This window comes from Bufo gargarizans, chromosome 6 (assembly GCF_014858855.1).
Source record: "Bufo gargarizans isolate SCDJY-AF-19 chromosome 6, ASM1485885v1, whole genome shotgun sequence".
Classification (NCBI taxonomy): domain Eukaryota; kingdom Metazoa; phylum Chordata; class Amphibia; order Anura; family Bufonidae; genus Bufo; species Bufo gargarizans.
This window is the reverse complement of record NC_058085.1, coordinates 233,774,531-233,786,438: the sequence shown is the minus strand read 5'-3', so window position 1 is coordinate 233,786,438 and position 11,908 is coordinate 233,774,531.

The following is an 11,908-nucleotide window of genomic DNA, read 5'->3' as shown; positions in this document are numbered from 1 at the left end:
AAATAAAAATTAAATAAATAAAAATTAACCAAAATCAATTGGAGAGAGGTTCCATAGCAGAGAATCTGGCTTCCCGTCACCCACCACTGGAACAGTCCATTCTCAGATATTTAGGCCCCGGCACCCAGGCAGAGGAGAGAGGTCCCGTAACAGAGAATCTGTCTTCATGTCAGCAGAGAATTAGTCTGCATGTCATAGCAGAGAATGAGGCTTCACGTCAGCCACCACTGCAACAGTCCATTGGCATATATTTAGGCCCAGCACCCAGGCAGAGGAGGGAGGTCCCGTAACAGAGAATCTGTCTTCATGTCAGCAGAGAATTAGTCTGCATGTCATAGCAGAGAATGAGGCTTCACGTCAGCCACCACTGCAACAGTCCATTGGCATATATTTAGGCCCAGCACACACACAGGCAGAGGAGAGAGGTCCCGTAACAGAGAATCTGGCTTCATGTCAGCAGAGAATCAGTCTGCATGTCATAGCAGAGAATGAGGCTTCACGTCAGCCACCACTGCAACAGTCCATTGGCATATATTTAGGCCCAGCACACACACAGGCAGAGGAGAGAGGTCCCGTAACAGAGAATCTGGCTTCATGTCAGCAGAGAATCAGTCTGCATGTCATAGCAGAGAATGAGGCTTCACGTCAGCCACCACTGCAACAGTCCATTGGCATATATTTAGGCCCAGCACACACACAGGCAGAGGAGAGAGGTCCCGTAACAGAGAATCTGTCTTCATGTCAGCAGAGAATTAGTCTGCATGTCATAGCAGAGAATGAGGCTTCACGTCAGCCACCACTGCAACAGTCCATTGGCATATATTTAGGCCCAGCACACACACAGGCAGAGGAGAGAGGTCCCGTAACAGAGAATCTGGCTTCATGTCAGCAGAGAATCAGTCTGCATGTCATAGCAGAGAATGAGGCTTCACGTCACCCACCACTGCAACAGTCCATTGGCATATATTTAGGCCTAGCACACAGGCAGAGCAGAGAGGTCCCGTAACAGACAATCTGGCTTCATGTCAGCAGAGAATCAGTCTGCATGTCATAGCAGAGAATGAGGCTTCACGTCACCCACCACTGCAACAGTCCATTGGCATATATTTAGGCCTAGCACACAGGCAGAGCAGAGAGGTCCCGTAACAGACAATCTGGCTTCATGACAGCAGAGAATTAGTCTGCATGTCATAGCAGAGAATGAGGCTTCACGTCAGCCACCACTGCAACAGTCCATTGGCATATATTTAGGCCCAGCACACACACAGGCAGAGGAGAGAGGTCCCGTAACAGAGAATCTGGCTTCATGTCAGCAGAGAATCAGTCTGCATGTCATAGCAGAGAATGAGGCTTCACGTCAGCCACCACTGCAACAGTCCATTGGCATATATTTAGGCCCAGCACACACACAGGCAGAGGAGAGAGGTCCCGTAACAGAGAATCTGGCTTCATGTCAGCAGAGAATCAGTCTGCATGTCATAGCAGAGAATGAGGCTTCACGTCAGCCACCACTGCAACAGTCCATTGGCATATATTTAGGCCCAGCACCCAGGCAGAGGAGGGAGGTCCCGTAACAGAGAATCTGTCTTCATGTCAGCAGAGAATTAGTCTGCATGTCATAGCAGAGAATGAGGCTTCACGTCAGCCACCACTGCAACAGTCCATTGGCATATATTTAGGCCCAGCACACACACAGGCAGAGGAGAGAGGTCCCGTAACAGAGAATCTGGCTTCATGTCAGCAGAGAATCAGTCTGCATGTCATAGCAGAGAATGAGGCTTCACGTCACCCACCACTGCAACAGTCCATTGGCATATATTTAGGCCTAGCACACAGGCAGAGCAGAGAGGTCCCGTAACAGACAATCTGGCTTCATGTCAGCAGAGAATCAGTCTGCATGTCATAGCAGAGAATGAGGCTTCACGTCACCCACCACTGCAACAGTCCATTGGCATATATTTAGGCCTAGCACACAGGCAGAGCAGAGAGGTCCCGTAACAGACAATCTGGCTTCATGACAGCAGAGAATTAGTCTGCATGTCATAGCAGAGAATGAGGCTTCACGTCAGCCACCACTGCAACAGTCCATTGGCATATATTTAGGCCCAGCACCCAGGCAGAGGAGAGAGGTCCCGTAACAGACAATCTGGCTTCATGTCAGCAGAGAATTAGTCTGCATGTCATAGCAGAGAATCAGGCTTCACGTCAGCCACCACTGCAACAGTCCATTGTCATAAATTTAGGCCCAGCACCCAGGCAGAGGAGAGAGGTCCCGTAACAGACAATCTGGCTTCATGTCAGCAGAGAATTAGTCTGCATGTCATAGCAGAGAATGAGGCTTCACGTCAGCCACCACTGCAACAGTCCATTGGCATATATTTAGGCCTAGCACACAGGCAGAGCAGAGAGGTCCCGTAACAGACAATCTGGCTTCATGACAGCAGAGAATCAGTCTGCATGTCATAGCAGAGAATCAGGCTTCACGTCAGCCACCACTGCAACAGTCCATTGTCATAAATTTAGGCCCAGCACCCAGGCAGAGGAGAGAGGTCCCGTAACAGAGAATCTGGCTTCATGTCAGCAGAGAATCAGTCTTCATATCATAGCAGAGAATCAGGCTTCACGTCACCCACCACTGTAAGAGTCAATTTTCATAAATTTAGGCCCAGAACCCAGGCAGAGGAGAAAGGTCCCGTAACAGACAATCTGGCTTCATGTCAGCAGAGAATCAGTCTTCATATCATAGCCTAGAATCAGGCTTCACGTCACCCACCACTGTAAGAGTCAATTTTCATAAATTTAGGCCCAGAACCCAGGCAGAGGAGAAAGGTCCCGTAACAGACAATCTGGCTTCATGTCAGCAGAGAATCAGTCTTCATATCATAGCAGAGAATCAGGCTTCACGTCACCCACCACTGCAACAGTCAATTGTCATAAATTTAGGCCCAGCACCCAGGCAGAGGAGAGAGCTCCCGTAACAGAGGATCTGGCTTCATGTCAGCAGAGAATCAGTCTGCATGTCATAGCAGAGAATGAGGCTTCACGTCACCCACCACTGCAACAGTCCATTGGCATATATTTAGGCCTAGCACACAGGCAGAGCAGAGAGGTCCCGTAACAGACAATCTGGCTTCATGTCAGCAGAGAATCAGTCTGCATGTCATAGCAGAGAATGAGGCTTCACGTCACCCACCACTGCAACAGTCCATTGGCATATATTTAGGCCTAGCACACAGGCAGAGCAGAGAGGTCCCGTAACAGACAATCTGGCTTCATGACAGCAGAGAATCAGTCTGCATGTCATAGCAGAGAATGAGGCTTCACGTCACCCACCACTGCAACAGTCCATTGGCATATATTTAGGCCTAGCACACAGGCAGAGCAGAGAGGTCCCGTAACAGACAATCTGGCTTCATGTCAGCAGAGAATCAGTCTGCATGTCATAGCAGAGAATGAGGCTTCACGTCACCCACCACTGCAACAGTCCATTGGCATATATTTAGGCCTAGCACACAGGCAGAGCAGAGAGGTCCCGTAACAGACAATCTGGCTTCATGACAGCAGAGAATCAGTCTGCATGTCATAGCAGAGAATGAGGCTTCACGTCACCCACCACTGCAACAGTCCATTGGCATATATTTAGGCCTAGCACACAGGCAGAGCAGAGAGGTCCCGTAACAGACAATCTGGCTTCATGTCAGCAGAGAATCAGTCTGCATGTCATAGCAGAGAATGAGGCTTCACGTCACCCACCACTGCAACAGTCCATTGGCATATATTTAGGCCTAGCACACAGGCAGAGCAGAGAGGTCCCGTAACAGACGATCTGGCTTCATGTCAGCAGAGAATCAGTCTGCATGTCATAGCAGAGAATCAGGCTTCACGTCAGCCACCACTGCAACAGTCCATGGTCATAAATTTAGGCCCAGCACCCAGGCAGAGGAGAGAGGTCCCGTAACAGACAATCTGGCTTCATGTCAGCAGAGAATTAGTCTGCATGTCATAGCAGAGAATCAGGCTTCATGTCAGCCACCACTGCAACAGTCCATTGGCATATATTTAGGCCTAGCACACAGGCAGAGGAGAGGTTCATTCAACTTTGGGTAGCATCGCAATATAATGGTAAAATGAAAATAAAAATAGGATTGAATGAGGAAGTGCCCTGGAGTCCAATAATATATGGTTATGGGGAGGTAGTTAATGTCTAATCTGGACAAGGGACGGACAGGTCCTGTGGGATCCATGCCTGGTTCATTTTTATGAACGTCAGCTTGTCCACATTGGCTGTAGACAGGCGGCTGCGTTTGTCTGTAATGACGCCCCCTGCCGTGCTGAATACACGTTCAGACAAAACGCTGGCTGCCGGGCAGGCCAGCACCTCCAAGGCATAAAAGGCTAGCTCTGGCCACGTGGACAATTTAGAGACCCAGAAGTTGAATGGGGCCGAACCATCAGTCAGTACGTGGAGGGGTGTGCACACGTACTGTTCCACCATGTTAGTGAAATGTTGCCTCCTGCTAACACGTTGCGTATCAGGTGGTGGTGCAGTTAGCTGTGGCGTGTTGACAAAAGTTTTCCACATCTCTGCCATGCTAACCCTGCCCTCAGAGGAGCTGGCCGTGACACAGCTGCCTTGGCGACCTCTTGCTCCTCCTCTGCCTTGGCCTTGGGCTTCCACTTGTTCCCCTGTGACATTTGGGAATGCTCTCAGTAGCGCGTCTACCAACGTGCGCTTGTACTCGCGCATCTTCCTATCACGCTCCAGTGCAGGAAGTAAGGTGGGCACATTGTCTTTGTAGCGTGGATCCAGCAGGGTGGCAACCCAGTAGTCCGCACAGGTTAAAATGTGGGCAACTCTGCTGTCGTTGCGCAGGCACTGCAGCATGTAGTCGCTCATGTGTGCCAGGCTGCCCAGGGGTAAGGACAAGCTGTCCTCTGTGGGCCACCTCCTGTTCCATCATCGCCCTAAGTGTTTTCTCAAGGAGACATAGAAGTGGTATTGTAACGCTGATAACGGTGTCATCGCCACTGGCCATGTTGGTGGAGTACTCGAAACAGCGCAACAGGGCACACAGGTCTCGCATGGAGGCCCAGTCATTGGTGGTGAAGTGGTGCTGTTCTGTAGTGCGACTGACCCGTGCGTGCTGCAGCTGAAACTCCACTATGGCCTGCTGCTGCTCGCACAGTCTGTCCAGCATGTGCAAGGTGGAGTTCCACCTGGTGGGCACGTCGCATATGAGGCGGTGAGCGGGAAGGCCGAAGTTACGCTGTAGCGCAGACAGGCGAGCAGCGGCAGGATGTGAACGCCGGAAGCGCGAACAGACGGCCCGCACTTTATGCAGCAGCTCTGACATGTCGGGGTAGTTGTGAATGAACTTCTGCACCACCAAATTCAGCACATGCGCCAAGCAAGGGATGTGCGTCAAATTGGCTAGTCCCAGAGCTGCAACGAGATTTCGCCCATTATCACACACCACCAGGCCGGGCTTGAGGCTCACCGGCAGCAACCACTCGTCGGTCTGTTGTTCAATACCCCGCCACAACTCCTGTGCGGTGTGGGGCCTGTCCCCCAAACATATGAGTTTCAGAATGGCCTGCTGACGTTTACCCCGGGCTGTGCTGAAGTTGGTGGTGAAGGTGTGTGGCTGACTGGATGAGCAGGTGGAAGAAGAGGAGGAGGAAGCCGAGAAGGAGGAGGTGGCAACAGGAGGCAAAGAATGTTGCCCTGCGATCCTTGGCGGCGGCAGGACGTGCGCCAAACAGCTCTCCGCCTGGGGCCCAGCTGCCACTACATTTACCCAGTGTGCAGTTAGGGAGATATAGCGTCCCTGGCCGTGCTTACTGGTCCACGTATCTGTGGTTAGGTGGACCTTGCTACAGATGGCGTTGCGCAGTGCACACTTGATTTTATCGGATACTTGGTTGTGCAGGGAAGGCACGGCTCTCTTGGAGAAGTAGTGCCGGCTGGGAACAACATACTGTGGGACAGCAAGCGACATGAGCTGTTTGAAGCTGTCTGTGTCCACCAGCCTAAATGACAGCATTTCATAGGCCAGTAGTTTAGAAATGCTGGCATTCAGGGCCAGGGATCGAGGGTGGCTAGGTGGGAATTTACGCTTTCTATCAAATGTTTGTGAGATGGAGAGCTGAACGCTGGCGTGTGACATGGTTGAGACGCTTGGTGACGGAGGTGGTGGTGGTGGTGTTGGTGGTACATCCCCTGTTTGCTGGGCGGCAGGTGCCAACGTTCCTCCAGAGGCGGAGGAAGAGGCCGAGGCGGCAGCAGCAGAATAGGCCGAGGCGGCAGCAGCAGAAGAGGTAGCAGGGGGAGCCTGAGTGACTTCCTTGGTTTTAAGGTGTTTACTCCACTGCAGTTCATGCTTTGCATGCAGGTGCCTGGTCATGCAGGTTGTGCTCAGGTTCAGAACGTTAATGCCTCGCTTCAGGCTCTGATGGCACAGCGTGCAAACCACTCGGGTCTTGTCGTCAGCACATTGTTTGAAGAAGTGCCATGCCAGGGAACTCCTTGAAGCTGCCTTTGGGGTGCTCGGTCCCAGATGGCGGCGGTCAGTAGCAGGCGGAGTCTCTTGGCGGCGGGTGTTCTGCTTTTGCCCACTGCTCCCTCTTTTGCTACGCTGTTGGCTCGGTCTCACCACTGCCTCTTCCTCCGAACTGTGAAAGTCAGTGGCACGACCTTCATTCCATGTGGGGTCTAGGACCTCATCGTCCCCTGCATCGTCTTCCACCCAGTCTTGATCCCTGACCTCCTGTTCAGTCTGCACACTGCAGAAAGACGCAGCAGTTGGCACCTGTGTTTCGTCATCATCAGAGACATGCTGAGGTGGTATTCCCATGTCCTCATCATCAGGAAACATAAGTGGTTGTGCGTCAGTGCATTCTATGTCTTTCACCGCTGGGGAAGGGCTAGGTGGATGCCCTTGGGAAACCCTGCCAGCGGAGTCTTCAAACAGCATAAGAGACTGCTGCATAACTTGAGGCTGAGACAGTTTCCCTGGTATGCATGGGGGTGATGTGACAGACTGATGGGGTTGGTTTTCAGGCGCCATCTGTGCGCTTTCTGCAGAAGACTGGGTGGGAGATAATGTGAACGTGCTGGATCCACTGTCGGCCACCCAATTGACTAATGCCTGTACCTGCTCAGGCCTTACCATCCTTAGAACGGCATTGGGCCCCACCATATATCGCTGTAAATTCTGGCGGCTACTGGGACCTGAGGTAGTTGGTACACTAGGACGTGTGGATGTGGCAGAACGGCCACGTCCTCTCCCAGCACCAGAGGGTCCACTAACACCACCACGACCATGTCCACGTCCGCGTCCCTTACTAGATGTTTTTCTCATTGTTATGGTTCACCACAACAACAAATATATTATTTGGCCCAATGTATTGTATTCAAATTCAGCGGGATATAAATTTGAGGCCTAGTATTTAGGCGCTGGGTGACCGGTATGGATTTAGTGACAGAATTAGACTTGGAAATGCACAGAAGCGTGTGTGTGAAGTTATTCTGAATGACCCTATGTGCACCTTCAATATTATATACCCTTTTAGGGATAGATTTCAAATAGCTCTGATATAGCAGAAACCACTAAATTATGAAATTGCTAAATTGGGAATTGTACTTCAACCCAGAACAAAAAATGTGCTTTGACGGACACTAAATATCTTGCCCAGCAACAACAGTACAGCGGTGGGTAACGAGAGATTTAGAGGGATTTAAATTTGAGGCCTAGTATTTAGGCGCTGGGTCACCGGTATGGATTTAGTGACAGAATTAGACTTGGAAATGCACAGAAGCGTGTGTGTGAAGTTATTCTGAATGACCCTATGTGCACCTTCAATATTATATACCCTTTTAGGGATAGATTTCAAATAGCTCTGATATAGCAGAAACCACTAAATTATGAAATTGCTAAATTGGGAATTGTACTTCAACCCAGAACAAAAAATGTGCTTTGACGGACACTAAATATCTTGCCCAGCAACAACAGTACAGCGGTGGGTAACGAGAGATTTAGAGGGATTTAAATTTGAGGCCTAGTATTTAGGCGCTGGGTGACAGGTATGGGTTTAGTGACAGAATTAGACTTGAAAATACACAGTAGCGGGTGTGTGTGAAGTTATTCTGAATGACCCAATGTGCACCTTCAATATTATATACCCTTTTTGGGATAGATTTCAAATAGCTCTGATATAGCAGGAACCACTAAATTATGAAATTGCTAAATTGGGAATTGTACTTCAACCCAGAACAAAAAATGTGCTTTGACGGACACTAAATATCTTGCCCAGCAACAACAGTACAGCGGTGGGTAACGAGAGATTTAGAGGGATTTAAATTTGAGGCCTAGTATTTAGGCGCTGGGTCACCGGTATGGATTTAGTGACAGAATTAGACTTGGAAATGCACAGAAGCGTGTGTGTGAAGTTATTCTGAATGACCCTATGTGCACCTTCAATATTATATACCCTTTTAGGGATAGATTTCAAATAGCTCTGATATAGCAGAAACCACTAAATTATGAAATTGCTAAATTGGGAATTGTACTTCAACCCAGAACAAAAAATGTGCTTTGACGGACACTAAATATCTTGCCCAGCAACAACAGTACAGCGGTGGGTAACGAGAGATTTAGAGGGATTTAAATTTGAGGCCTAGTATTTAGGCGCTGGGTCACCGGTATGGATTTAGTGACAGAATTAGACTTGGAAATGCACAGAAGCGTGTGTGTGAAGTTATTCTGAATGACCCTATGTGCACCTTCAATATTATATACCCTTTTAGGGATAGATTTCAAATAGCTCTGATATAGCAGAAACCACTAAATTATGAAATTGCTAAATTGGGAATTGTACTTCAACCCAGAACAAAAAATGTGCTTTGACGGACACTAAATATCTTGCCCAGCAACAACAGTACAGTGGTGGGTAACGAGAGATTTAGAGGGATTTAAATTTGAGGCCTAGTATTTAGGCGCTGGGTCACCGGTATGGATTTAGTGACAGAATTAGACTTGGAAATGCACAGAAGCGGGTGTGTGTGAAGTTATTCTGAATGACCCTATGTGCACCTTCAATATTATATACCCTTTTAGGGATAGATTTCAAATAGCTCTGATATAGCAGAAACCACTAAATTATGAAATTGCTAAATTGGGAATTGTACTTCAACCCAGAACAAAAAATGTGCTTTGACGGACACTAAATATCTTGCCCAGCAACAACAGTACAGCGGTGGGTAACGAGAGATTTAGAGGGAATTAAATTTGAGGCCTAGTATTTAGGCGCTGGGTCACCGGTATGGATTTAGTGACAGAATTAGACTTGGAAATGCACAGAAGCGTGTGTGTGAAGTTATTCTGAATGACCCTATGTGCACCTTCAATATTATATACCCTTTTTGGGATAGATTTCAAATAGCTCTGATATAGCAGGAACCACTAAATTATGAAATTGCTAAATTGGGAATTGTACTTCAACCCAGAACAAAAAATGTGCTTTGACGGGCACTAAATAACTTTCCCAGCTACAACAGGACAACGGTAACGAGAGATTTAGAGGGATTTAAATTTGAGGCCTAGTATTTAGGCGCTGGGTGACAGGTATGGGTTTAGTGACAGAATTAGACTTGGAAATACACAGTAGCGGGTGTGTGTGAAGTTATTCTGAATGACCCTATGTGCACCTTCAATATTATATACCCTTTTTGGGATAGATTTCAAATAGCTCTGATATAGCAGAAACCACTAAATTATGAAATTGCTAAATTGGGAATTGTACTTCAACCCAGAACAAAAAATGTGCTTTGACGGACACTAAATATCTTGCCCAGCAACAACAGTACAGCGGTGGGTAACGAGAGATTTAGAGGGAATTAAATTTGAGGCCTAGTATTTAGGCGCTGGGTCACCGGTATGGATTTAGTGACAGAATTAGACTTGGAAATACACAGTAGCGGGTGTGTGTGAAGTTACTCTGAATGACCCTATGTGCACCTTCAATATTATATACCCTTTTTGGGATAGATTTCAAAGAGCTCTGATATAGCAGGAACCACTAAATTATGAAATTGCTAAATTGAGAATTGTATTTCAACCCAGAACAAGAAATGTGCTTGAACGGACACTAAATAACTCGCCCAGCTACAGCACTAGGGACAGATTTAGCTGGATATAAATTTGAGGCCTAGTATTTAGGCGCTGGGTGACAGGTATGGGTTTAGTGACAGAATTAGACTTGGAAATACACAGTAGCGGGTGTGTGTGAAGTTATTCTGAATGACCCTATGTGCACCTTCAATATTATATACCCTTTTAGGGATAGATTTCAAATAGCTCTGATATAGCAGAAACCACTAAATTATGAAATTGCTAAATTGGGAATTGTACTTCAACCCAGAACAAAAAATGTGCTTTGACGGACACTAAATATCTTGCCCAGCAACAACAGTACAGCGGTGGGTAACGAGAGATTTAGAGGGAATTAAATTTGAGGCCTAGTATTTAGGCGCTGGGTCACCGGTATGGATTTAGTGACAGAATTAGACTTGGAAATACACAGTAGCGGGTGTGTGTGAAGTTATTCTGAATGACCCTATGTGCACCTTCAATATTATATACCCTTTTTGGGATAGATTTCAAATAGCTCTGATATAGCAGGAACCACTAAATTATGAAATTGCTAAATTGGGAATTGTACTTCAACCCAGAACAAAAAATGTGCTTTGACGGGCACTAAATAACTTTCCCAGCTACAACAGGACAACGGTAACGAGAGATTTAGAGGGATTTAAATTTGAGGCCTAGTATTTAGGCGCTGGGTGACAGGTATGGGTTTAGTGACAGAATTAGACTTGGAAATACACAGTAGCGGGTGTGTGTGAAGTTATTCTGAATGACCCTATGTGCACCTTCAATATTATATACCCTTTTTGGGATAGATTTCAAATAGCTCTGATATAGCAGAAACCACTAAATTATGAAATTGCTAAATTGGGAATTGTACTTCAACCCAGAACAAAAATGTGCTTTGACGGACACTAAATATCTTGCCCAGCAACAACAGTACAGCGGTGGGTAACGAGAGATTTAGAGGGAATTAAATTTGAGGCCTAGTATTTAGGCGCTGGGTCACCGGTATGGATTTAGTGACAGAATTAGACTTGGAAATACACAGTAGCGGGTGTGTGTGAAGTTACTCTGAATGACCCTATGTGCACCTTCAATATTATATACCCTTTTTGGGATAGATTTCAAAGAGCTCTGATATAGCAGGAACCACTAAATTATGAAATTGCTAAATTGGGAATTGTATTTCAACCCAGAACAAGAAATGTGCTTGAACGGACACTAAATAACTCGCCCAGCTACAGCACTAGGGACAGATTTAGCTGGATATAAATTTGAGGCCTAGTATTTAGGCGCTGGGTGACCGGTATGGATTTAGTGACAGAATTAGACTGGGATATGGCCAAAAAATGAACAGACTATTGCTGGTTAAATGCACTTGGTGTGACAGCTTCACCCTGATGTAGGCTTTAGCCAAAAAACAACCACACCATTGAGGGTTAAATGCACTTGGTGACAGGCGCAGCTTGCCCCTGATTTTGTATATGGCCAAAAAATGAACAGACTATTGCTGGTTAAATGCACTTGGTGTGACAGCTTCACCCTGATGTAGGCTTTAGCCAAAAAACAACCACACCATTGAGGGTTAAATGCACTTGGTGACAGGCGCAGCTTGCCCCTGATTTTGTATATGGCCAAAAAATGAACAGACTATTGCTGGTTAAATGCACTTGGTGTGACAGCTTCACCCTGATGTAGGCTTTAGCCAAAAAACAACCACACCATTGAGGGTTAAATGCACTTGGTGACAGGCGCAGCTT